At 36.3% G+C, this 27,542-nt stretch overlaps 1 long non-coding RNA gene across 1 annotated transcript in view; it reads left to right on the top strand.

The window, feature by feature from the left end:
* The window catches only part of LOC129481063 (uncharacterized), a 28,753-nt gene extending 3,282 nt beyond the window's left edge, over positions 1 to 25,471 (top strand). Inside the window, exons 2-3 of the long non-coding RNA XR_008657248.2 lie at positions 24,715 to 24,834; positions 25,405 to 25,471. This is a non-coding gene — a long non-coding RNA (uncharacterized lncRNA). The remainder of the gene's footprint in view (positions 1 to 24,714; positions 24,835 to 25,404) is intronic.
* The last annotated feature ends 2,071 nt before the right edge of the window (positions 25,472 to 27,542 follow it).

Genomic DNA, 27,542 nt, shown 5'->3' with positions numbered 1-27,542 from the left:
TATTAGTTTATTTAAAACCTCTTAACAGCTACATGAGGCAAATACTATATTATCATTCCCATTTATAATTGAGAAACTGAGAGAGAGTCTTAAAGTAACTTTCCTAAATTCACACACCTGGTAAGTGATAGAGAAAGGATTTGAAACCAGGCAGTCTAACTGCAGAATCCATGCTTTAAGCACTGTTTTAGAATGTATCTCATTCATTCATACACTCATGCATTTATCCATTTAGCAAACATTTATTAAGTGCTTATCGTATCAAATACTGTAATAGAGAAGAAAGAAATGTATAAAAAATAAGTGGAGAAATGTTTTATAGATTACATCACAGGTCAGGGTTAAAGTAAAGACACTAAGGAGTGAGCGGTCAAGTCTAAACAAGAAAGGCAGTGAAGAAATTTAAAATAGATGAGTCTTGAAATATGTATGGGCAGTTACCTGGGAAACAGAACACTGCATTTTAAGGGCAAAAGCATTTTAAAATAGAAGGGGGGCTGATAACAAAGGCATGGAGGCATGAATAAACTGGCATGTTTGAGCCACTTCCACGTGGTTGAAGCAAGGATTGAGGTAGGGTTTAAAGTGAGACCAAAGGTTGAAAACACAGGAAAGATCCAACGTGAGGGGCAAGGACTTGGTTCTGGCAATGAAAGTTGAGTATACATCTGACTCATGCGCTTCTGCCTGGGGCAACACAATTAGACTGTAGGAAGCTAAAACAAGGGAACTTGTATTCTAAACAAATCACCAAGTTTATTTTGTGGTAAAATAGTTTGAGAGCCACTGCTGCAGGTACTCCAGGCCTCCGTGATCTGGCTTCCGGTTTGAGTACTCTGCAGAGCACTTCACAGAGAGCTTCATTTTGCACCACGGGAGATTGAACTTTCCTCTTAAGAGAACGAGTCCATTCTTATTCATTTCTCTATTGGCAAAACCAGTTCTTGTGGTGTGACTCCATGTTAAATTCCTTCTGTATAGAGAAGTATATCTTGGTTCAATTTTACATAATTTCACCATGCTAGGCATTTTGAGTTATTGCAGAGATGAGAAAAAAATAGATCTGGCTTTTAGTAGCTCAACATCCAGTCATCTCCAATCTATTTTTCATATCTCATTATAAGAGTGTGATCATGTTAAAAATTTGCATAAGAGATCTTAAGTAATATATGGACACTAAAGCTGGCTAGCATTCTTAGCGTTATACAGTGCATCTTGCATTCATGGATGGGAAAGGGGCATCACTACTTAATGGCTACAGAAGGCCTCCTGACTCTGGGCTCATGCAGTTTTCCACCACATCGTGTTCCTTCTCACCCCGGGTTAATTCCTTCTTTGATGCATATTCTTTCTTGAACATTCACATATAGTTTTCTATTTTCCAGAGCACTCTTTCCTCCTCCTTTTTACCTGTGAACTCCTACTAACCATTATAGTCTAAGCTTAGAAACACTTCTTCTGCCAAGCCCTTCCTGACCGTCAAAGTTGTGGCTAAGTGCCCATTTTAGTAACCTGCTGTACTAGGACATTTTTACACTGCTATAAAGAACTACCTGAGACTGGGTAATTTATGAAGAAGAGGCTTAATCAACTCACAGTTCCACAGGCTTAACAGGAAGCATGACTAAGAGGCCTCGGGAAACTTAAAATCATGGCAGAAGGCAAAGAGGAAGTAAGTCCGTCTTACCACAGCAGAGCAGGAGAGAGAGAGAGAGCAAATGTGGAAGTGCCACACACTTTCAAACAATCATATCTCCTGAGAACTCACTTACTAACATGAGAATAGCAAGGGGGAAGTCTGCCCTTGTGATCCAGTCACCTCCCACCAGGTCCTTCCTCCAACACACGGGGATTACAATTTGGGTGGGGACTTGGGTGGGGACACAGCCAAACCGTATCACCTGCAGTAACACTTTAATAAACAAATGTCTACCTGGATGTTTTTTCCACTAAACTGAAAGCTCCCGTAAGATGGCGCTTTCCCTGATGTATACCCCGTTGTGTGCCCTGAGACTGCTAAGCATTTGTATTCCCAATGCCTAGCAGTCTCAGGACGCACAACAGGGTGTTCCTTGATGACTTAGGAATTAACGAATGGATGGATGATGAATCCTCTATATTTCCTTTTATGAGGAAGAGATTAATTTGTACTTCTTCCAATAAACCCACAACAGACTTGTATTTAGAGGCATTCATTCAGTTTCCAGGAGCTGCAACAGTTGAATATTCAGTGCTGCTTTTTGTGATAATATTTGACATTGAAGATTACATTAAAATTGATGTTGGTGTTTGTACAGGCATTTTTGAACATTAATCAAACAATGACGGGGAAATAGTGTTACAAGTTATGAAATTAAGTAGTTGAGGAATGATACAACCAAAGTAAGCAATAGAAACTCTAGTTTTTGTCTAGTGGGGGTGGGGGTTTGGGGAAGCTACAAAACCTAGGCTACTCAATCTACTTTCAGCTTCTTATCTGCTTCTAGAACCATAAAATATTAATGTATGTCACTTTTAAAAATCCTTTATTTGACCTCCAAACAATTTAAGAATTGCTGTAATATCTGTGAAAAGTGGCCCTCTACCCGGTATTTTAATTCTTTGAAATAGTCTCTTTACTTTAGAATAATTAGAAAACTCAAAATACTAATAGTAATATTAATAATCTCTAAGGTTGTAATCTGGGCTGAGCACAGTGCTAGATGTCAAATATACATAATCTCATGTAGCTTTCACAGCAATCATATGAAATAAGTGTTATTACCCCCATTTTACTAAAAGGGAAGAGCCAAGACTGAGAGAAGGCAAAAACATAAGTCCTCATCTGCTAGCAATTATTGGTGATGTCATTTTATATTATTGTCTCAATGACTGCAAAATCCAAAGCCTTTCTTATGAAATATAAAGTTCTCAAATAATGTATTGTTTATATTAATGACAATTTTTGCTTCCCTAATTTTATATATTCATTTTAGTTTTGTCTTTTAGAGCAGCGCAGAAAAATCTCATCCCTCTTTTTCAGCACAGTCTTTCAGAAATTTGAAAATCGTTATTATATACCCTCTAAAACATTTTTACACGAATGGAATTACTGCGTTTATAAAAGAGACCCCAGAGAAGTCTCTTGTTTCTTCTGCCATGTGAGGACACAGTGAAAAGACAGCCATCTATGAAGAGGGCCCTCAGCAGACACCAGATCTAGTGGCACTTTGGTCTTGGTCTTTTAGGACTCCAGGAGTGTGAGGAATAAAACACCCAGTCTGTGATATTTTGTTATGTTAGACTGAATGGAATAAGACAATGTTATGGACTGAATTGTTTCCCCTAAAAATTTATGTGTTGAAGAGTTCACACCTGAGTACCTTAGAATGTGACCTTACTTGATGATAGGGTGTTTACAGAGGTAATCAAGCTCAAGTAAGGTTATAAGATGGAATTTAATCCTGCATGACAAATTTCCTTATAAAAAGGGGGAATTTCAGCACAGAAACATGCATATAGGGAAGCTGATATGAAATTGCAGGGAGGACACCATCTACAAGCCTAGGAGACAGGCCTGGAACAGAAAAAAGACCCTCCCCTCACAGCCTTCAGAAGGAACCAGTCTTGTCAACATCTTGATTTCAGACAGCTATAGCCTCTAGGACTGTGAGAAAACACATTTCTGCTGTTTAAGCAAGCCGGTTTGTGATGGAACTTAGTTATGGCAGCCCTAGCAAATGAATACATCTACAGATTCTTCAGCTATCTTTTACAACACTTTGTTTCCCATTGGGTTTTGACCACAGGCATTTTAATGTAGCAATATCCCATTTGAAATTTAATGTCAAGGCTAAACAGATGTAGTCTGACAAGTGAAAAGAAGAGAGAAATGGTTAGCTTAATTTCTCTTTTTTTCTAGTTACTGTTCCTCAACACACACTGAGTTGCGTTGAGTTCAAACAGCTGAAACTTTGGATTCAGAGTGAGCTTCTGCTTTTCGGATTGACAAACAGTGCTTTGAAACCCTTGTGGAGAGGGGAATCCTTCTCCACGAAGTCAGCAGCTCATTAATCATAGACACAAAATTTGGAGAAAAAAATGAACTTTCTATTTTTCTCCATTTTCTCTCTTTGATGACGCAGAAATGGAAATACATTTTCGTAATACATCTTATCTCAGATCGCTAAACTGAAAGCAATCTACATAGCCATAAATTTGGAAATAACAAGTATAAAGCATTTCAGAGTGAAGGAAAAACTTTTTTTAAAAAGAAGAATTTACTGGCAAGTAAAAGTATCTGTCACAACTGTAACAGGACTCTTAGCAAACATATTAAAAGTAGCATTTCTAATCAAATTCATATTCACCAATATCAGAAAAAAAGTAGAATGGGTATTCTCAGGTAACCACTTTCTTTGCAAACAAATGATGACTGTTGAGGAGGAATATATAAATCACGATGTTGACCCTCTTTTTGAAGTACATTGAACAATGTACCTTGAGTTGTTCTCATAAGGGTGGTGATAAATTCTACCCATCCATTCACAATTTTTATATGCCCACAAATATACATATGTTACACAAATATGTACGTGTTTAGGTATATATACATATATATGTGTGTATATATATGTGTGTGTGTGTGTGTGTGTGTATATATATATATATATATATATGAAACCAACCTAGAGGAGGATAAGAATTTTAGCAACAATGTTTTCTGTTGCAAAACTAGAAAACTTACATGAATATGAAGCATATGACTTTGAATTAACACCATGGTCTAATGAGCTAATGGATTAAATTTCAAAAACATTTCACACAGTGACATATATGGAATATAAGCCTTATTTTTACGAGCATTCACATAGTCACTATTTACATAGTCACAGAAACATAGAATGTGGTCATATTTTACATGAGCTTGAGATAATGTGACATAGCATGTTAGTAAAAACCTCACTTTATGGGCATGAACTAATGCTTTAAAAGAAATCTAAGCTTTTTTCCCCCGAATTTTTAAGAATTGCATTATGTGAGAGCCATTGAATGAGTCTGAAGGAATTATAAAACAAGTTGTTGCTCTTGTCACAGGATAATGCTGCCTTATCCTTTACACAGACCCCCTAGATGATTAGTGACACATCTCTGAGTGATTTGCTTAACTCTTGTCCTGTTTTTTTTTTAAACATATACTGTTATCTTTAAGAGTTTTTAAACATCTTATAGCAATGTCATATAAGTATTTACTAGGAAGTAAATCATATGCTAATACTAAAAAACACTCTTGACTTTCAGGAATGTTGGAAAGGAAGTTAGGTATAATATACAGTATGCAGAAGTCAGCCATAGGTAGCCTTTTAAGATGGCCTCCAATGATCACCTCCGCCTTCTGGTATTTATAGCCTTGTGTAATCTCCTTCCCTTGAGTGTGAGCTAGAGCTAGCAACTCACTTCTGTCAATAGACTATGGCAAATGGGATGGGATGTCGCGTCTGATATTAATTTACAAGAGACTGACTTCAGCCTTGTTGGCATATTCCATCTCTCTCTCTCTCTTCAGCACTTTTTGCTTATGTGTTTTGATAAGATGAGTTGCTATGTTATGGGCTGCCCTATGGAAAGACCCATGTGGCAAGGAGCTGAGAGTGGCCTCAGGCCAATAGCTGGTGAGGAACTGAGACCCAGTCCAACAGCCTATGAAGAACTGTATCCTGCCAGCAACCAAGTTCCAAGTGAGCGGGGAAGCTGACCCCCAGTTGAGGTTTGAGATGATTACAACTTCTTTAACACCTTGATTGCATCATGCCTGTGCAAGACCCTGGGCCAGAGGACCCAGTTATGCCATGCCTAGATTCCTGACCAACAGATATGTGAGATAGTAAATATTATTGTTTTAGGCCACTAAGTTCTGGGGTAGTTTGTTACACAGAATAGATACTAATTCAAAGACAAATACTGACCATGTTCTATTTTATTGTTAATTTAGGACAGACTGAGGTTTTGTTGTCGCCCCGGCTGGAGTGCAGTGGCGTGATCTCAGCTCACTGCAACCTCCGCCTCTTGGGTTCAAGCAATTCTCCTGCCTCAGCCTCCCAAGTAGCTGGGACTACAGGCACATGCCATCATGCCTGGCTAATTTTTTTGTATTTTAGTAGAGACGGGGTTTCACCGTGTTGCCCAGGCTGGTCTCGAACTCCTGAGCTCAGGCAATCTGCCCACCTCGGCCTCCCAAAGTGCTAGGATTACAGGCGTGAGCCACCACACCTGGCTGACTCTGTGTTTTATGAGAGAGATATAATGCTAAGAAAAGAAAAAGCAGCAGGAATATAAGGATACATTCTGCTGGTTTTGGAGTCAACCTTTCCAACAATGCATTTCCTCTTTCACATTTTTTTCCTTTGGAAATATTAATCTTAATCTGCATGAATTTGGAATTATATATGATGTTCTAGAACACATTCCTCACTCTAAAAGTAACTTTGTACATATTTAATTGTATTGCTAAAATAACAGAATCTTACTTTTATATATATATATATATATATATATATATATATATATTTTTTTTTTTTTTTTTTTTTTTTTTTCCGAAACAGAGTCTTGCTTTCAACCCAGGCTGGAGTGCAGTGGTGCGATCATGGCTCACTGTGGCCTCAACTTCCCAGGCTTAAGCGATCCTCCCACTTCAGCCTCCTGAGTAGCTGGGACTATAGGTGCATGTCACCACACCTGGCTAATTTTGTTTTTTTCGGAGACACAGTCTCATTATGTTGCCCAGGCTGGTCTCAAATTCCTGGGCTCAAGTGATCTGCCCACGTAGGCTTTTGAAAGTGCTGGGAATACAGGCGCACACCACCATGCCCAGCTAATTTTTGTATAAAATATCACTTTTGATGGAACTTCCAAATATAAAAAAGTCTTGTCCTTGAGCTGTTAGTGATCATAGTTTGAATCTTTCTCCAACTAAATATATCTTCAAACTATTGAAATAAACAACATAAATATACTGATAAGGCTTACATTGGAGAGTGGTGCTCAGGAAAGCTAACTACTGTCCCAATGCTCAGGAAGGCCAAACTCAAAAGCTGTCCTGTTACAGCAAAAGAACCAACCAGGCATGGTGGTTCGGGGTAAAATCAACATTTTAATGTTTTGTTTTCAGCCTCAAGTTTTTTTCATTTATGAGTCTGATTTCCTTTTGAGGCTGCATCAACAATTTTGGGCTGGTTAGATACCAGAATCAGCCACCTTTTGCTTCTTTAGCAGAAATAGTTCTTGTTAAATTGAGTTGAAAGAGTTATTATATTGCAAGAATGAGATGCTTCATTCGCCTGTCGTTAAGATCAGGTCTTGCAAATGTTTAATTCATATGCTGGCCTTCTGAGGTCAGGATTATTATCCCTATTTAGGGGATCTGGAAACCAAGGCAAAAAGGTTGAGTAATTTATCCTAGGTCACAGGAGGGATCAGTGTCTGAGCTAGGATTGCAATTCAGAAAGCCCCAAATTCCAAGACCTATGATCAGACTGCACTTATTTCAAGCCGACTTGGCCTACTTAAAATAAGTCCTCCCTCCCTTACTCCTGCCCCGGGGCACTCTTGAGTATTTGAACTGCTGTCAGCAAATGTGAAAGAGGTCTGGAGACACAGCCTAGAAATATACCAGAGATTGGCCAGTTGCAGTTGGGCTTCATTATAGCCTGACAGGCAGTTTCTCCTCCAAAATTGGTTTTCACATAGGAATTTTCAAAAGGTTTTTTTCAAATGTAGGAATATTAAGCAATTTATTCAGCCTTCATTAGTCTTTATCTCGTTCATCAGAACTTAAACTATTTAGGAGTAGGAAATAACAGCAAAAGAGGCTGCCTAATCATGGTAAATACTACGACAGAAGTTTGCATAACTTTGGGAATATATGCTGGTACCTGGTTTTCCATTCAGAATTTTCCCTAATAAGGGTCTCTGCATTTACCAACTACATTTATTTGTTTCCAGAATTTTATGAGACATGTATTTGAAAAGAAGATACAAAGAAAAATATATGTGTGTATATGTGTGTATTTGTATATGAGTAAAAGTAATAAAATTCTTAAGCCAGTGTGAAAGAGAAAGAGATGTTCAGGAGAAACATTTTTAGAGTACTGGATTTGGAGGCAAAATATCTGGGTTTACCTGTGTTTATTTTATTTTATTTTATTTTTTTTTGCCGGTTTTATGATCTTAAGCAAATTATTTAATCTCTTTGAAGGTACAAAGGTAAACCAAATGGCTCTTGGTCATTAAAGAAAGGGTTCAGTGTGGCAGGGAAGACAGATAGATCACCAGCCAGGATACAATGTAATCTGTGCTAAATTAGTGTTATGATCAAAATGCTCAGGGAACATAGAGGCAGCAACATTTAAGCCTAACCTTGATTTTCACTGCATACAAAACAGAAAACATTTTAACTAGAATGACCAGGGCAGACTTGTGGTGTAAGACTACAAGGCTTAAGTGAGAAAGGTTAAGTCCTGGATGACTGGACTACTTGAATAACCAGGGCAACTTGAGAAAAGTTACAGGAGATGAAGATGAAAAGGAAGAAGGGGGCAAATCTGGGGACCAGGCTAAGGAGCCTAGACTGTTTGACAAAGAGAGATAGCTGTTCATGAATACGGGTATTCATTCATGCCTTCCTTCAAATTTTCATTCATTCATTCATTCATTCATTCCAATTTATATTATCAGGCACCCTAATGCTTTCTAGCAGAGACACAGATGTTAAAGACATCTCTAAGTATACACTTAGAGAGAACTCTCAATGTGGGTGACAGAATGCTTTGAAAGATAGACAAGTAAACAGGCAATTACCGAGGTAGTGAGTACCATGATGGATGCACGGGACATAGAGGCAGAGAGACAGAAGAGCAAGGCTAGCCTGGGAGGTCAGCAAAGACTTTCTGCAAAAGAAGGTGTCTCAGGGGAGTCTTAACAGGGAAACAGGAGGAAGCAAAGGAACAAGAAGGGACAGGATTAGGGGGCATGGAAAACAACATGCATAGAATCAAGAGACATGGACGTGAGACTCGCCCTTTTGATTATTCATAAAGCTTTGTGGAAATGTCAGACTTTTCCAACTTACTTCAGTGCTATGGAAAACATAAAGCACCACAGGCCTATGAGGCACTGAAACGGGTGCCAGTAAAGAACAGATTCAACTAGAGCAACAAGAAGCAGTGATGACTGTGAGTCACAGAGAGACACCATCAGAATTCACACAGCATGTTATTATGCCCGGGACTCATCGCTGCTTAGGGTCAACACAGTTGAACACTAATTTGTTAAATTAAGCTCTAATGATGTTTGCCTCATTCAGTTTCTTTACTGGTCAGGAAATAATTTATTATTCTCATCAAATTAATTGTAAATTGAGAAACTAAGAGATAAAGAGTTGAGGGGGGCCATAAGAGAGCTGATGCTGAAGGGTAGAGGAGACTCTTACAAAGGAAAGGGGATTGGGCTGGCAACTGAAAAGCATGCCTGTTACAACACTGTCTCTCTCTCTCTCTCTCTCTCTCTCTCTCTCCCCCACCCCTTCTCCAAGTCACTGAGTCCCAGCCTGTCAGAAGGCTGAGGTGAGAGGATCACTTGAGCCCAAGAGGTCAAGCCTGCAGTGACCTATGATCTTGACACTGTACTCCAACCTGGGTGACAGAGTGAGACCTTGCCTCTAAGAAAAAGAAAATAAATAAATAAATAAACAAAGATACCCAAAGAAGCCTTTGAGTCATATTTTATACAGTTAATTATGAAATATATATTTGTTTTCAATATTTACTCTTTTTAATATTATCTTCTAGTCTTCAAAATTTTCTGTCTCTTCTCCAAGTTTTTAAAGGTAACTTTACAATTTTCTCTTTTAGAGTTACAGTGGCTTTGACGAAAGCATATATTATTTACAAAGCAAGTACCTTACAATGGAGAGAAGCTCATAAATCTACAAATCACTGATATTGATAGTAAGAGAACTCATTTTTAAAACCGAGAAAGCAATTGAAAGAACTGTTTGTTTATAATCAGGTCTTAATTTAACAAATTAAAAGTTCAGTAGTCTCCATTAAGTACCTGACAATTACACATATGCCCCCACACATACATCATCCAAAATTTCTTATTGAAAATCCTAAACTATCAAGTAGTGACATTTCTATGCAACATGATGGTGAAAGTATAAAATACATCCCAATAAAATTCATATCCACTAACATTTATAAACTCTATTTTTTCTTCCTTTGCTTTAAAAATGAATATTACATATTTTTGACTAACGTACTTTTAGAGACCTCTTTAAGATAAGACATTTATAACAACACCTTTAGTTATCTCAATTTTAATAATTTTAAGTAGTTTAAAATGATTTATGCTCTTCTCTATATGCATACTGTTAATTCAACCAGACAAACACATTTTCTGTAATAATATATCTCTTGGAGATATATTGTACTGGAGAAATAAAATATGTGATAGGTGATTGGGCACAGTGGCTTACACCTGTAATCCCATTGCTTTGGGAGGCTGAGGCAGGCAAATCACATGAGGTCAGGAGTTCGAGACCAGCCTGGCCAACATGGTGAAACCCTGTCTCTAATAAAAATACAAAAATTAGCTGGGTGTGGTGGCAGGTGCCTGCAATCCAGGATACTCTGGAGGCTGAGGCAGGAGAATCGCTTGAACCCGGGAGGCAGAGGTTGTAGTGAGCCAAGATTGCGCCACTCCACTCCAACCTGGACAACAGAGCGAGACTCTGTCTCAAAAAAAAAAAAAAAAAAAAAAAAGCGTGGTAGAAAACACTGAAGAATAGTGTGCGGCAATGATGTTTAAGAACATGCTCGCGTCATTGAAATCACGACTGTGGAAGGGGAAATCACTGCACATAGGTGTATCACAGAGACTGCCTGGAAGAGGCTGGATTTAAGGATGGATTTTAATGAAATGTTGCTTTTGGATTGATCAAGAGAAAAGGAAAGAGCATTTGCATATCAGGTTCAGAAATATAAATCAGAACATAAATTAAGAGGAAATAAAACACACTAAGAGAATAACAAATGATGAAACATGCTCAAAGTGAAATATACGATAACATCAGAGGATCATTTAATATTCACCCAGTCGTCAGTTTATAGGCACTTATTGAGTATAATATATGTGCCTAGCTCATTGCTAGTTGCAGTAAGGAAATATAGGAAGGAGACATTTCTGCATTCAAGAGGCTCAGCTTCTTGGGCAAGAGATGAGAATGACATATGACATTATCTGCCTTACAATGTAAAATAAGTTTGTGTTACATGTTTGTTTCTGTGGTACAATCCTATATTTAACAGAGCTCAAAATGGTGAAAGGAACAGAGTAAGAACAATGGCTTCAGGAGGAAAATGCAATGATAGAAGCTTTGAAAGAAAGATGACTAGAATTCAGGTAGATACCAAAGAGCAGGGAGGGCATTTCCTGAAATTAGCTGAATGTGATATTTTGCAGCTGTTATTATGAGAGACTGCATATATAGGGGATCCTAATTTAATTCTGTTTGGATAGATGAATTCCTTTTGACAAGTTTATACCAAGTTCATATTTCCCATGGCAATTTTGTTTCTCTTCCATTTTCCTTTAGGTCATAGTAGATGATGATACCTGCCTGTCTGACCTTTGAGGAAGGGGAATTTCTGAAACCTAAGGCTTCCTTGTATTGCTCAATTAAGTGAGACAGAAATCACTAAGGATAGTAAGCATTCTGTCATTTTTCTAACACTTATTAATTATTAAAACTTGTTAAGTAATAAACTAGTTTATGACAGCAGTTGCTCTATTTTTATTATAATTATCATCATTATTACCTTAAAGGTGTGTTTTTTAGTAAAATTTGGTTGTAAAATTTAAATAATGTCAATAGAATTGAGGATTTTGAACAGAATCTGAAATACAAACATAAAGGCATTCAATTTTAAAAGTATGGAACAACTAACTGTTCACAGCATGCTGGAAAACACTTGGTAGAGAAAGTGAGATTGGGGTCACTGGGAGCATAGATGGTAAAAGTGTGGCTTCATTATGACTAAACAAACATTCCATTCCTAAGAAAATCTCATATCCTGGTAAGCTGTTGGTCTTCTAGTAGAAGAGAATTAAAAAATAAAAAAGGACACATTGCAGTTGGGAACTCTAAAGCATACCGAGTTACCTCTCTGATTTTATTTAGCCTAAAGTGAACATATTTCATGATGAAGGCTAGAAATGCTCCTGCTAAGCTGAAAGTGATAGAAAGAAATTAGAACTGTCTCTTTCAACCTCTCAGGAGAGCTAAGGGGTTAGTGCAGTGGGGAAGGCTGGTGACGTGGCCAAGTTTATGAGCTGATGATGGTGAAAGCCTGATTCTTTCCTTTCATCACAGATTTGACTGGCCAGTAATGCAGGACAATGGCTGGATTTTCTTTCAAATCAGTGACTTGGGAAATGCTATTATCCCTTGGTTTCCCACCTGTTGACAAACTGCTAAATAATATGGGTGATTGGTTGAAGTGTTACATAAATAAACACATCATTGCTTTGATATGATCATTTGCAAAGCAACAAGAAGACTTTCATACCCTATTTAAAGATATATTTAGGAACAGAATTGAAAAACTACAAGCTTAAGGATCAGAAAGGTCAGGAATGAAATTGTCAATCTACTACTTATAATCTTGAAGAAAGTGGTTTTGCCTCTCTTAGCCTCAAATTTCTGGTCTAAAACTGAGGTTAATAAGCTTAATTACATAGGCTTGTTTAGATAATTACATGAGATAACCATTGCAAAATTAATCTATTTTGGTGAATGCTCAATAAATATTAGCTCTCTTCCCTTACTCAACAAAGTATAGGTTATCAAAAATTGGGATTGTGAGTAGAAACTGGAAGTTACTGCCAGCAATTTCCATTCTAAGAATCCCATGTCATAAAAATGAGAGATGAAAGAGGCTACATTTGTCACTTGTTTTTATTAATCACACACATACACCCAAACATTTTTATATTTAATTGAAAGATGAAAAGTTGCAATTAAATGAGAGGAGTAGTACTTTTAGAGTCAAGTATGGGTAAAGTTTGTAAGAGCGCAGATAGATGAGTGTTAAGAATTCTATTTACTAAGTGGCTTCACTTCTTGAGCTTTGGGGAAATGGCTCTTGCATAATTTTAAACAGTCTGTGAATTCTCCTTCAAGTCAGGATTGTCAAGGGGAACTGAATATAACCTCTGTCTAATTCCACTAGGTATTTCATTTCTTTTTTGTTTGCAAGGTATTAATTATTAAATGTGCTTCATATTGATAATTATACTGCATCTTATTTATTAATGACTCACTATTAAGCTTAAACTTAATATCTCTAGAGGTTCTCAGGTCTCTACCTTTGCAGGTCATTGCTCTTTTTCTCTTTGCCGGACTGACAGCTGAGAGGGTTTCAAGCTTTGGGGTTTAAGGTAGATAGGTTTTAATGGTGTGATTACCCATGGCACAGTTCATTACCACTAATGGAGTTACCCACGCAACCAAAGGGAGAAAAGTGATCCTGCACAATAGTGAACTAATAGGCAATAAATTATTACACCTGAGAAAGGCAATCATATGTAAGAGCAGTAAATGGCCAGTGCCCAAAAGAAAGGTACATATTTTTATTTTGCCTGAAGTGTGTGTCTCTTTTTCAGAAGGACAAAGTTCATTTTGAAAGCAAAAAGCAAAAAAAAATTCCACTTCTTCTTTTGATCAGTGTAGACATGGCAAGAGACACAAAATAATCAAGGCAAAAATTGAATTTACTCTTTATAATACTGCTTTGCATAACCCATTTTCATGTTTGGGCTTCTCTCAAAGTGAGAATTATATATGAATCTTTACATTCAAGGTTTCAGGAACATAGATTACAAATTTGTATTATGAGGGGATAAAAGTTCACTGGCTTGTTCCACAAAGGGAAAAACATACTCTAACTAGCAAACATTCTTCATACATTTTTTGATATTTAATTACAACAGCAAAACCTCTTAAACCTGAGGCCTGCAATGCTCACATGGCACTTTGGAGAGTAGAGCCTTTGGTGCCTTGGTCTTCCCAGTCAGGAATCAGTCCCTCAGATTACTCGATCACATTTCACTGAGCAGATAAGCTTTTCTGCCCCTGCACCCTAAAGGCATCTCTGGCAATTGTTTTCCTGTGGTTTACTGCTCCCATAGCTGGCCTATTTTGTAGACTACTCCCAACATCTCCAAAGAAACCCCTTCTGATTTTCACCTCCAGTAACAGAAATTCTTAATGAGTCTTTTCTCATGCACAAGAAAGAAAGCTTCCCTGACATTCTAATGTTAAGCTGAGATTTTGAAGCTCCCACCCATCCCTGAAGTTAGAAAACCTAAAATCTTTCATCCAGGTAATTATACTCTACAGTCTCTCTCTTATGCTTAGCCAGTAAAGCCATCCTCACTAATCCAAGGTAAAACACTATCCTCCATGGTGGTTCCAGTTTGAATATCTTGGGGTCCATTTTGGCTCATTTTCTTTGTTAGGAAAGTAGTAAATGTGCTTGGTCAGAAATGGGAGCATGTCCTCTTTGCATTTTTGTTTAAGAGGCTGAATGTGTGTGTGTGTGTGTGTATGTGTAAGTATATATTTTTAAAAAGCATTGAATTTTAAATAGTTTTAGATTCACAGAAAAGTTGCTAGATATTACAGAGAGTTCCTGTCTACTCCTTTCCCAGTTTCTCCTATTGTTAATATTCTAGGTTACTATGGTGCATTTTTACAACTACCATACATTATTATTAACTCAACTCTATATTTTATTTAGATTTTCCTAATTATTCCCTAATGCCATTTTTTCTGTTCAAGGATCCAATCCAGCGTACCGCACTACATTTAGCTGTCAAATCTCCTTTGTTTCTCGTGTGACAGTTTCTCTGGCTTTCCTTGTTTTTGATGACCTTGACAATGTTGAGTACTGGACAAGTACTTTGTACACTGTCCTTCAATTTGGATTTATCTGAAGCTTTCCTCATGATTAGACCAGAGTTATGTATTTTGAGGAGGAAGATCACAAAAGTGAGATGCCATTCTCATCTCACCATGTCAAGCACACTTGTTATTGGCATGACATCACTAATAATGTTGACCTTGATCACCTAGCTGAGTTAAGTGTTGCCAGGTTTCTCCACTGTAAAGTTACTCTTTCTCCTCTCTTCACTTTCCACACTCTACTCCTTAGAAGCAAATCAATAAGTCAATACACTTAGTCCACAATCAATGAATAAGAGTTAAGATTCAAATCCTTAGGGAGAATATTTACATAAATAATTCAGATTTTTTCTGTAAAGGATATTTGGCACTTCTCCACCCGTTTGTTTATTTATTCAATCACTTCTTTGTATCAGGATCATTACCTGTTTTATTCATTGCTAAGTCCCTAAGCAATGTCGGCATGTAATGGTCTCTCAATTAATAAATCTTAAATGAATTAAGTTAACCACAAGGTCAGAAGGTACCCGAATGTCCTCTGATAACTTCAATATTAATTCAGCCCCAAAATTCTAGTAGCTCTCTCTTTTTTTTAATCTCTAAAAATAGGAAAGTAATACCTACTTTGTAGAATTGTTTTGGGACAGTGGCCAGTGCAAGCACAGCTCCTGGAACATAGAGAGTGCCCGTTAATCGTGATTATTCTTACCTCATAGAGATGTTTATTATCGAATTCAGAAGTTCAAGTCAGTGAGAAGCAAAAATTCCCAATGATTACTGTGGGCTACATATATAGGTGATCTGCCTTTAAATTATGGAGTCTCAAACTATAAATTGGTGTATAATTTTCACTTGTAAAATAATAATTTCTTTGCTAATATAAAAATAAATTTAATATTTATAACATTCTGTTGATTTAGCTATTTACTTTCTCCACCTTGGTAAAGTTTTGGTCATACAGCTTTTTGTTCTCTTACAGTTTGCATTCTTCGGGGAATAAAATTGTAAATGGCTTTCCTTTGGTACTATAACAACCCTTTTTTCTTTATATAGAATGATACAATTATATAGATTCCATAACAGGATTGTGCAGAAATCGTGTTTACTGTATTTAAACAGAAGAATTTTTTTGTACTAATTCTGGTTATGGTTGTGATTTTGCCATTAAGTAATGCTGAAGCTATCAGAGAACATTCGAGTTCCTTCTGACCCTATTAAGATTCATTAACTGAGCTATCACTAAATGTGGGTATCGCTTTAGGTGCTCAAGATTTAGTGGTGAATAAAACAGCTAATAATCCTGCTTTTATGACAATAGAATTTTAAAAAGCATATATATATGTCTGTATGTATAAAATTTTAAAAGTGTGTGTGTGTGTGTGTGTGTGTGTGTGTGTGTTAGTAGTAAGTGCTGTGGAGAAATGATAAGAGAAATATGAAATGTGGATGGAGGAAGCTAGCATAATTTGCTCTTTCACATTGGAAGGACTTACTAACAGTGTGATACTTAAGAAAAGGCATAGAGGAAGTGAGGGAATAAACCATCCTGATGTCAGAGAGAGAACATTCCAGACAGAGAAAATAGTAGATGCAAGCGCCCTGAGGTGGGAGAATAATCGAAGTATTTAAGGAACAGCAAAGAAATGAATATATATTAGAGCAGACTTTCAGATATGGATATTTAGTATTCATGACCAAACTAAAATTGAGTTAAATTAAATATATTCATTGTTTAAAAGTAATTCATAGTTAAAAACTGAAATAGAGATATATTATCCACAGTTACTTTTATCTTCTATGCTGTCATTTGTTTCTATAAATAAATAACAAAATAAATGTATTGAAATATATTTTAGTTCCTGGTGAGCAGGCATTCTCATTGCTTATGCTTAGCAAAACAATTTTGCTTTAAGTTGCTACTAATATTTGATTCAAAAGTCTTAAGCTTGGTTGGGCATGGTGTCTCACGCCTGTAATCCCAGGACTTTGGGAGGCCAAGTCAGGCGACTCATGAGGTCAGGAGTTTGAGACCAGCCTGGCCAACATAGTGAAACCCCGTCTCTACTAAAAATACAAAAAAAAAAAAAAAAAATTAGCTGGGTGTGGTGGCGGTCGCCTGTTATCCCAGCTACAGGAGGCTGAGGTAGGAGAATCGTTTGAACCCAGGAGGCAGAGGTTGCAGTGAGCCAAGATCGTGCCACTGCACTCCAGCCCAGGCAACAGTGCGAGACTCCGTCTCAAAAAAAACATCTTAAGCTTTATAAAGGCTTTTTCCCCCTATAGAACATACACTAAGTGTATATTCCATTTATCTTACATTGTTAGCTATAGTCTTCTCCTGATACAGTGCATAGATTGACTTGACATACCAGATTAACTGAGATCAAGTTAATTATCAATATGAGAAATGATGGTATAAAAATCATTATGTTCCTAAGATGTGTATTTAATATTTATAAAAATTATAAACATAAACTGATATTCATGACCTATTTATTTCTATATTTGGACTCAATTCAATGCTTTAAAATGTTTTTGTTTAAAAAAACTTTATAATTTTGTCTCAAAACATCCATATATAAAAAGTATAATAAACTTAAACATTTTGTCCTTTATCCCCAATTCAGTGTTCACAGAGGCCTGTGTTTTCACTGCAGCAGGCAGTCAGGTTTCAACAGTGAGGCAATATTGTTTTGTACCTGTGGTATTTGTAGGAAGACATCTTCAGATGGGTTATGCCTGCTGGGAGTTCAGCTGTCTTCCCTGTAAATTTCAGACACCCCAAGGGGTGTCTTCTTTGTGGATGATAATCACTGTGTTTGGATTGGAACAATGTGGCCTTCTTTAGTGCCTGCATGCACACGCATGTGTGTGTGTGCATGTGTGTGTGTGTGTGCAATTTAATTTTAAATTTAGGTCAATAGTTTGGTTTAGGGAAAGAACACTCTCTGTGTCCCTGGAAATACTGAAAAGCAAATATTTTCAAATGACATTGGGTTGTTTGGGCTAGGTTAAAATTAGGTCAATTTATTTTTTAATCTCAAATATTACTTTAAAGATAATTAATACTTTCTCATTAATAGAGTTGCAAGTGTTTTCTAGATCATTTCTAAAAATGAAGATATAGGTTTATGAATTTTGTAAAAGGGAAACAGTTGCCTAAAAGTAAACATTTTTCAACAAAATAGTTATTTTTACGTCTTTTAAAAATGTAAACATTCTACCATGATATTTTTGTACGTGCTGGGTTAATAAATAGGCCCTCAGGGGGAACAAAAGTCCCTGATTTGTAGCATTCTGTGCTTTCTGTTTTGTGCATACTCCCACTATGGCCAATTACAAATGACCAACAGTGTAATACCTGGCTCACAAAATTCCTGAACATTTATTAATAGGTTCTAGTGAGTCCACAAGAGCAGGCTCCAGCACCCCTAGAAAGTCGTTATCCTCTTTCTCTGGGAAAATGGCAATACGGGGCCTACTTTAGTAACTTCTAGAACTGTCTGAATTATCTTCTTTCAACTTATTACTTTTCTGATCTTAGTCGGTTTTCATTAATCTAGCAAGGACAGGGCAGTATCCTTTTGACTGTATGGGAACTGCAAGAAGTAATGGAACAGTTGTGATCTTCGGATTGTCTAATAACTTGCTAAATTGATGGCACCTGGTGTAAATGCACAGTAGACATAATCTCAATCTCACTCTTTCCCCTAGTTCTTTTCTTGACTTCCACGGAACTTCCTTTCTCTCTAGATCTAGGCTTACAGCATAAACTAAAATTTGGGAGCATAAATGCAATATGTTCTCAAGTTTAATATGCCCTCATTTGCAAAATATGCCTTTCATTTTATAGTGGTTTTCATGGAAAGAAAACTACAGTTATGAAATAACATTCTTTTTCCAGAACCAGAAGTGTGGTGTGTGTGTGTGTGTGTGTGTGTGTGTGTGTATGAAAACTAAGGAAACGAGGTGATGATATATGAATAATTTTGAAAGCTTTGGGGTAGTGTCAGCACACCTATCCTAGGATTGTGCTCTTTCTTTTTTTTTTTTTTTTTTTTTTGAGACGGAGTCTCACTCTGTTGCCCAGGCTGGAGTGCAGTGGCGCAATCTCGGCTCACTGCAAGCTCCGCCTCCCGGGTTCACGCCATTCTCCTGCCTCAGCCTCTCCGAGTAGCTGGGACTACAGGTGCCCGCCACCACGCCCGGCTAATTTTTTTGTATTTTTAGTAGAGACGGGGTTTCACCGTGGTCTCGATCTCCCGACCTCGTGATCCACCTGCCTCGGCCTCCCAAAGTGCTGGGATTACAAGCGTGAGCCACCGCGCCCGGCCTGATTGTGCTCTTTCAATGGGAGAGGGGGAGGGATAGATTTTTTCTCCCTCTTAATAGTTTCAAATAATCGGCACCCTTAAGTCACAACATTTGTAGGTAGCAAGTGGACTCCAAACTTCCATGCTACCTCCTATAAGAAAAGGAGCTTTGCAATAATTTTTATGTCTTCTCAACTGTCTTTGAAAGTGTACTGTTACCAATCAACAAGAAAAAAACAAATAACTGTTAAAAAGTGGGCAAAGGACATGAACAAACACTTCTCAAAAGAAGGCATACAGGTTGCCAACAAAATGACAAATAGCTCAACATCACTAATCATCAGGGAAATGCAAGTTAAAACCACAATGAAATACCATTTCACACCAATCAGAATGGCTATTATTAAAAAGTCAAAAAATAAAGACATTGACAACAATGACTAGAAAAGGGAACGCTTATACACTGTTGGTGGGAATGTAAAATAGTTCAACCCCTTTGGAAAACAGTGTGGGGATTTCTCAAAGAACTAAAAACAGAACTACCATTTGACCCAGCTATCTGACTGCTAGACATCCACCTAAAAGAAAATGATTTTTTGTTATCTAAAAGACACTTACACTCATATGTTTATCAAAGCACTATTCACAATAGCAAAGTTATGGAGTCAACCTATGCACCCATCAATCCACCCATGGTGGATTGGATAAAGAAAATGTGGTACATATACACCACGGAGTACTTAAAAAAGAATGAAATCATGTCCTTTGCAATAACATGGCAGGACTGGAGGCCATTTTCCTAAGTGAAATAACACAGAAAATCAAATACCACATGTTCTCACTTATAAGTGGGAGCTAAATAGTAGATACCCATGGTCATAAAGACGGAAATAATAGTCAATGGGAACTCCAAAAGGGGGAATGAATTGAAGGAGGGGGATGATAGTTGAAAAACTACCTATTGTGTACTAGGTTCACTATCTGGGTGATGGCCTCACTAGAAGCCCAAACCCTAGCCATGTAACAAATCTGCACATGTACCCCCTGAATCTATAATACGATTTTAAAAAGATTACACTCTCAGTTTGAACTGCTTAATACATCTGATACCTGAAATTAGAACAGATGAATGACAATACTGAAACCAATTTCATTATATAATCACATGACAATGTGACAGAAATTGACATTATTATTTTTAAGGTAAAACAGCAAATAAAAAATTTACATTGAAAGAAATCTTTATTTCCCTTTCTCTTTTGTATTTTTGTGTGGCATTTCTTAAATTCCAAGATTTCTTACTTTAAAAAAAAATCTCAATCTTTATCTCTAGCCATCTCTCTATGTTTATACATCTATTATCGAATTATTATCTATGTCTCATCTATGAATCTGTGTGTCTATCTATCTGTCTGTCATCCATCCATCCATCTATCATAGTATTCAAAGTAAGTGCAAGAACATGACTGTAGATTGGAAATCTGAAGCATGAAAATAATATTTTCTGTTACATGTGCTTTCAATATCATCTTGGCCATTGATAACATAATAAACACGTGTTTATTCAGTACTCTTTTTTCTTTTTCTTTTTCTTTTTTTTTTGCTATGTCTTTTTCCTAGCTTAGAGCCTTATTTTAGCCATTCTCTAAGTTTTCTACTTATTGAGCAGAATGAGAAGTGTATTCGATATATATACTATCTGGTATTATGAGAATTCATTTAAAGCAAAACAAAGTGAGAAATAGGTTGCATTAAAATATTTTTATCGACAAATTTCTAATTTATGAAGGCAAGAGAGCAACTTTACATGGTGAACACATTGTTAATTAATTCAGTAAACACGCCAGACCTCAAGTTAAAAAGACCAATAGGAGTAGGAAATTTTCTCTAGAATTTTAACGGGTTGTGGGAAATACAATAAAAGTATAGATTTTACTCTTTCACCCAGACCAAGGATATCAGAATCCCATGAGGTTGAACATGAGCATATGCTTTTAATAAACCTAAAAAAATCTGTTTTTAGTGATTTTTATTGTATTGCTATGTTTAGAGATTTCTGGCCCATATTGTGTGTGATCCACAGAATAAATCAAATTTACATTAGGGAGACCTTTTTTTCTCTTTACCTAACAGGCAAATATATTCTCCTTCTTAAAAACATTTGTTTTCCTAGCTTGAGGTTTTGCTACAAAAACGGTCTATCTAACTTTTCTTCTCCAACATTCACACTTCCCAAACTTCTCCAGTCTTAACTCTAGAGACACTATTTTAGTTGGGGACACCCAATTAGACAAAAGTAGTTTAGCCCTCAGTCAATTCTATATTGCTTCTGTGGTGAAGCTAAGATCATCTCTTCTTTCTGATTTCGAAATTCTTTTTCTGCTTAATTTAATGAGCCCCTACTCTATAATGCTCTAAGCTTGGTACAGGAGGAATATAAAGATAAATATGACATGTGCTTGCATCCCACTGAAGGAGGTTGATGTGATGTAAATAAGCATAACATAAAACAAAAATCAGGTTTATAATAATAAGCTGAAAATTTCCAAGTCTCCAAGTCTTTTTTTATGTCCAATAAAATAACTCAAGGCTCCATCCCACACAATCTGAGGAGTCCAGTGCCATTTCTGGTGTTTATGATGATTCCTGCCTGGTGGTGCTTACAATCGCCTAGCAAGCGCATTTTTCACTCCAGGATCAGTCCTGGATCACTTATCACCACTCCTGCCTGTCTCTTCCTGGTTCTCAGGGCTTTATCCCAAGTGTGGACATGTCTCCTTTTCCGAAAGAAGCACAAATATGAGGCTATCGTGTTGGGTAACAGGCTTTAGAGACAATGGAGGTTCATTATTGTATAGACACCAACTACACTTGGGTACCAAGTTATTCTGAAATTCCTCACTTAGGTCAGACTGCATATGGAAATTACTCACTCATGACGTATTTCTTTTGGTTCCAGACCCCCAACATACTGCCAGAATTCATCGTCACACTAACCAAAATCCACCTCCATCTCCATTTCCCAAGTTTTAGAAATAACTTCCCAAGTCACCAGGTAGAATCAAAAGTTAAATATACTTAGTTATGCAGAATAAATTTGCTCCTTTCAATTTCAACTTCTTTTTTCCACATCATCCTGGGAGCAATTCTGGGTACAAGCAATAGACTCTGATAAATATTTTTACAAACCAAACCACATTTTCTCAGTATCAATTGTAACAGTAGCCATTTTTATTTCTTTGTCCATTTCATTATACAGACATAAACTAATTGCCCTAGGAATGTGTACTTTTTGGAATGCGTCCTATAACATATAACAAATTAATCGAGGAGAGAGTGGGGGAGAGATGTTCTTTTTGAGGTCAAGGACCATCTTTCTTTACTATATTCCTAAATACTAATATAGTTCCCAATATAAAATTGTCATTTATTATGTTTATAGAATGAATAGATAATTGAATGTTAAAAATATGCGTCTGACTTTTTTAGCCATGGCATATGAATGCCAAATCATTTGAAAAGTCTGGGAGACATAGAACACCTGTGTGGGCTGAGACAGGATATGCGGTTTTGTGTGGTTGTCCACTTAAGCAGGCAATTAATTTTTCACATAATCAGTTATTGAATTGGCCATTCACATAATGTTAATGCGTTTGAATTTGTAATTAATCTCTATTTTATTTAGAGCATTTTATATCTGTCTTCCAATTCTAATGTAACAGTACATGGCCTTGACTTTTTAAGTGGATTTACCACTAAGCACACGTGTGCACACACACACACACATTCACACAAAGGACTGGGGAAATTAGGTAAAGTCAGACATTTTGGCTTTTCAGAAGACATTTTCTAATGATTATATAGAGCTAATTTCACATAATTTTTTTTAAAAAACATGGAATATTTAAATTTTGAACTTTCTTTTCTAGATCAAGGGTAGCCAAACTTTTTCTGTAGGGGGTCAGATAGTACATATTATAGGCTTTGTGGATCATACATTCTCTGTCTCAACTGCGCAGTATACAAATTTGTGGACATGGTTGTATTCCAAAAAGCTTTATTTAAAAATATAGGCAATGGGATAAATTTGCTCCATTGGCCATAGTTTGCCAACCTCTAGACCTGTTAATGTGATTTAGATTAATCTCTTGACAAATCATGGGGGTTCTTGCTTTGAACTTTGTCTTTCTCTATGAAGTAGTTCTTTCTATTATTTTCCGTCCTTATATATGGTGTTTCAATCTTAAAAAAAGTTTTGTGGTTAAGGAAATGCTATTCTAACTTAAGTATCATCTTGCATAGCTTCTTTCCTCTGTGCTCCTTCTCTTCTTCCACCACTTGTAATTCCCTAATTGTTTCAGGTCTTATTTTCCCATAATCCTCTCAAGCCAGCAACCCTGGTTTTACACTTCTCTCATACCTAACACAATTAAAGTTCTTTTTAATGCTTATCTAAGTAGATTATATTAGAACAAATCTGGGAAATGTAGAAAAGTAGCAGAAAATATTTGAGACTGATAAATATTTTTTGAATATTTCCTAGGTGCTGGGCTATGAAGGAATGAAAAAATTGCACCCAAACCCGTTATTATCAATATATTATCACTTCTTTTTTCTATGTACAGGTTTTAAAAAGGAATTGTGTTCATACCACACATGATCACTTTTTCTTGTCTTTTAAATTCAATTGTATAAATAAAGCATTGTCCCTGTTATTTCATACCTTTTATGAACATGCTTTTAATGATGGCTATTACACTGTAGATGTGTTATACTTACTTACTATTTAATTATTAACATTATCATAATTATTATGACAGCAAACAACTATTTGTGTAACGTTAAAAAATTATTTGAAGTTATTTAGGATAGATTCTGGATATAAGATTACTGAGTCTAAATGCCATAAATGGTTTCAAGGCAAATGAAACATATTGCCAAATTGGTATTACAAGAGATTTACCTAATTCATGTTTCTTCAAGGAGTACACACAATCAGAGGTGTGCTGGAGTCTACTCAGATTGGCTCAGGAAAGCCTATCCTAAGCATGGCTTCGCAATCTAGTGTTTAGTGATGTGTATTTGGTAGCTTGCAATCAGCCATGGTGAGAGTATTTACACAACAGAAATCAGCAAATGCTACAAATAGGTGGTGTTGTTTTACTTCCCTCCAGAGAGCAAGTCCTTAAGCATTTATCAGCACAGCTCTGCAGCATAGCTTTGTATCATACCATTGGACGACATAATTTAAAATTTTGGCCAATTTAAAAAATAGTGTATTTAAACATATTTTCCATTTGGTTGATTGCAAGTGGGGTTAAGTATTTTCATATTAACCAGCTGCTTTAATTTAAATTTATTTATTTATTTATTTATTTATTTATTTATTTAATTTTTCAGTCAGGGTTTTGCTCTGTCGCCCAGGCTGGAGTGCAGTGGCACAAACAGAGTACATTGCTGTCTATCTTCTGGACTCAAATGATCTTCCCTCCTCAGCCTTCTGAGTAGCTGGGACTACAGGTATGTACCACTACACCTAGATAATTTTTTAAAATTGTTTTGTAGAGACAAGATCTCCCTTTGTTGCCCAGGTGTTGGTCTTGAACTTCTGGGCTCAAGGTATCCTCCTGCCTTGGCCTTCCAAAGTGCTGGAATTACAAGCATGAGCAACTGCACTCGGCTATTTTTATTTATTTTTAAATAGGCTATCTATGTTCATGCCTGTTTGTCATCAAGAAAGTCTTTGTGTTTTATAAGTAACGTCCTCATCTCTTTATTGTCCTACCTTTACTATGATTATTTCTATAAATTTATAATCTACTCTACCAAACATCTGTAACTATACACATTAGAAGGATTCAAACATACACATGCCTCCATAATGCCTAGCATCATGCTAAATATATAACAAATACTCAATAAATATTTTTAAATTAGGTGATATGTATTAAATCTTGGCTCATTCTTGCTCTTGCTTGCCTTAATATTTCTCTAATTATAATACGTTTTTAAGAAAATAGGAGCTGAACATCAAATAATTACACTTTGTTTCGCAGTTTAATAGTCTGAAAAATTTGATTATTTTCACAGATGCAGATAGAAATATTAGTTGTATGAGACATTATTTCTTAAAGGATGAAACATTACACAAAATATATTTTATCACAGACTATGGGTGAGTACTGAGGTTTTTTGATATTTGACTTACTAAAATCTAGTGACATTTATTCATATAAGAGTAAAAGAATAAGGATATACCTGAAGCAAACAAAACACCACTACTTTTTAAAATCAAATCAAAATGTACGGTAAATGCAATTAGGTATATGCATGTTATGAGTAGGATAGGCGCAGAGCTGATGGAGAAAAGAGTGTGGGTTGGGAAGAAATTACCCCAAAGACAGATTATTGGGCATGTGTAGAATGAGAATTTCCAGTTTCACTTGACAATGGTGCTTTTAGACTCAACGCACTTTTTTAGCATCAGCTTATGCAGCCAAAACCTCACTTGGAGCTTTAACCAGGGATTGTAAGTGGAAGAACAGATTAAACTAGAGTCTACTCAGACCTACAGGATAAGTCAAATGCTCGATGCACATACTTGGAAATTGATCCTAAGAAAAGATATCCTTATGTGAGTCCAACTTCAGGTGGAAAACCAGGACACTAATACTTGAAAGTAAAACAGCAGAGAGATCTGTGGATGTTGGGACAACTACAGATGGAATAGGTGAGGATGAAAGGGGTTTAGGGCAGAAATAAGCCACTGAGCTCTCAATGGAATGTCTAAAAGGGAATTCTTTTAAGGTCTAGGAGAACCTCCTAAGGTGCCATAACCATCACTCAGCAATAGTAACTCAACATGCCTTTCCTAGATTATGCCTTGACTAAGGAAATTTTCCCTTGGTTTATTACTCTCACGAATTCTGATGACATTTCACTCTAAACTCATGATTACTCAGTCATTTTTTCCTCTCTGGTTCCCACTTCTGTAGACAGACCACTTACACATACCTTGACGTCCTGTTCCTCCGCTACTCCCTATCGTGGTCTCTTTCCTGTTTAGTCAATACCCACATGTACCAAACACTACAGACAGATCCTCCTTTTTAATTCCACTTTAGTTTTTATATTTCCTTACAATATAAAAATATTTTTCATAGAAACTATATAATGTTTAACCTGTCTAGTAACAGTCTATGCCTGAATGTAGTAAAGATTTGTTTCTGTACATGTCCCAATAGCCTTATCTATTACCATTCTACATCTCTTCAATCTTCATTTTAAGTAAAAACACATCCAGCAGATATTGCCTCAACCTTGGGGCATTCTAGGAATAAGACTACTTTTTACAGCTCAGTTTCATTCAAGAATTGTTACTGAGCACCATATTGTATAAGGTCCTGGGGATTTAAATAATATATTGCTCCTACATATGGAGTGCTTACATGCACCAGAAGAATAAAGAAATAAACAATTTTAACATGATGTGATAAACCCATTGACAGAGGTTCAGCTGGCTGCCTAAGCACTTGCTCATTCGTTGATTTATTTTTATGAAAAAAATTATAGTGGTGTACATTTAAATTTTATTTTCTTGCAAGTTATCTTTCTTTAAAAGAATAAGATTACATAAAAGGTACATTTTTGGTGTATTTATCCATCATTATTTTAAAACAGATATTTTCAAATTGTCAAAACAAATATAATTTAGTTACCAAGCATGAAAAAGAAATTTCTATGACTCAAAGAACTGTGGAGGCTAATCAAAAATGCCAAGGATATAAGGAAAACACTATCATTCTATGAAACCAATTACAAATAAATTTGATTTTTCAAAAATAATTTGGTACATGTATAACCAGAGAAACAGTACAGAGAATAGAAACTATCCCTCCAATTCTCCCAGTAACATGTGTAGAGAAAGAATAGCATGTGGATAAACTTTTGCTTTAAACAAAGAGCAACCTCTGTAAGTCTCTTATTATTATGGGTGTTATCCTACCTATGAGTGATTTATAAAGTGGAATTTGTTTGTTTCTCCGAATTCTTTTGAGGATTGATTTGCTTCTAAAAAGCAAATTTTTAAAGAATGCAGAGATATATAGATTCTTAGAACTTTTCTCTTGGCATTTTCAATATTAATTTATTATTGAGGATGATAGGTATTGTTTTTCATACACTTTATTGAAGGAATGCCTTTTCAGACCTCTCTTGGCAAGTGTCAG

The sequence above is a fragment of the Symphalangus syndactylus genome, chromosome 4, assembly GCF_028878055.3.
Source record: "Symphalangus syndactylus isolate Jambi chromosome 4, NHGRI_mSymSyn1-v2.1_pri, whole genome shotgun sequence".
Classification (NCBI taxonomy): domain Eukaryota; kingdom Metazoa; phylum Chordata; class Mammalia; order Primates; family Hylobatidae; genus Symphalangus; species Symphalangus syndactylus.
The sequence above is the reverse complement of the archived record's forward strand: the minus strand, read 5'-3'. Positions and strand labels throughout refer to the sequence as shown.